The sequence below is a fragment of the Octopus bimaculoides genome, chromosome 4, assembly GCF_001194135.2.
Source record: "Octopus bimaculoides isolate UCB-OBI-ISO-001 chromosome 4, ASM119413v2, whole genome shotgun sequence".
Taxonomy (NCBI): Eukaryota; Metazoa; Mollusca; class Cephalopoda; order Octopoda; family Octopodidae; genus Octopus; species Octopus bimaculoides.
The window spans coordinates 19,099,970-19,101,734 of record NC_068984.1 but is presented as its reverse complement, the minus strand read 5'-3'; positions in this window follow the sequence as shown (position 1 = coordinate 19,101,734).

The following is a 1,765-nucleotide window of genomic DNA, read 5'->3' as shown; positions in this document are numbered from 1 at the left end:
AAGTAGAAAGGATTATTATTATTATTATTATTATTATTATTATTATTATTATTATTATTTGAACTGGATTGATCATTGTGTCCTTGAGCAAAACTCTTTATTTTAAGGCAGTGAGCTGTCAGAATTGTTAGTACGCCAAGCAAAGTTGCTTAGCAGCATTTTGTGTGTCTTTATGTTCTGAGTTCAAATTCTGCTGAGGTCAACTTTGCCTTTCGCCCTTATGGGGTCAATAAAACAAATGCCAGTTGAGCACTTGATTTGGCATTTATAGACTAGCCTCCTCCCCAAGATTTCAGACCCGGTGCCTATAGTAGAAAGGATCATCATCATCATCATCATCATCATCACCATGATCACTATCATCATCATCACCACCACCACCACCACCACCATTAAGATGACAAGCTGGCAGAAGCCTTAGCATGTCAAACAAAATGCTTAATGGCATTTCTTCCAGATTTACATTCTGAGTTTAAATGCCACTGAGGTCAATATTACCTTTCACTCTTCCAGGGTCAAGTAAGTACCAACCAAGCACTGGAGTTGATGTAATCAACTTAACCTCTCCCCCCAAAAATTCCTGACATTGTGCTAAAATTTGAAACCACCACCACCACCACCAACAACAACAACAACACTACCACCACCAACACCATCATCATCACTGTCATCACCATTATTACTTCTGCCTTAACGAAGGCGGAGGTATTGTTTTCAGTTGTGTTTGTTTGTTTGCTTACCGTGGACAAGATATCTCAAGAACCACTGGATGGATTCGGATGAAATTTTCAAGGATGTTTGGCCTCATGAGTGGCACAAGCTGATTAGATTTTGGAATGGATCTGGTACCGGATAAGGGGCCTGGATTATTTTTCCTGTTATTTACTTAATTTTTGAGAATGGTCAGGTTCATTTTTAGTATTGTCGTTTGTGAGAGCAGTCGAGTTTATTTCAGATATTCTCAGGATAATTGTTGAGAGGACGTTGGTGTTGCCTTGGCGGAGGTTTGTGCTCTCTGAGTGTTCTTGTTATTATTAGTATTATACTTTCCAACTTTTCAACTCATCTTAACATGTTTCTTCTCACTTCTAATGCCTTGCTTCACTTATGAAATACTGTATATGTGTGAATGCATGTGTGAGTGCATAAAGATATACTTGCATGTGTGTGTGTGTGTGTGTGTGTGTGTGTGTGTGTGTGTGTGTGTGAGTGGATTAGTAAATGTTTCTGTTACCAAATGAAGAAAATATTACTCAATACCTCCAAAGTAGTTCTTGCAAATATTTTTGGTTATCAATTGTAATGCTTCTTCTCTTCATCAGTCGTTTGAATGATAAGCAACATGAAACTCCAGGTAATGATTCTGGAAGATTCAGCTTCTAAAATAATAATAATATGGTTAATATACATGTGTTTGTGGATGTGTCTGTATACATACATACACACTTACATACATACATAGATACATACATACATACACACAAACGTACAAACACATACATATGGATATAGATATAGATATATATATACATAAATACATACATACATACATATATATACACACATATATATACACACACACTTAAACAGATATATATACATATATATATATATATGCATACATATATATATATATCTGTATGTATGTATATATATGTGTGTGTATATATGCATATATATATATACACACACACACACACACACATATACATACATATACACACACGGATATACATATCTATATATACACACTTGCATATATATA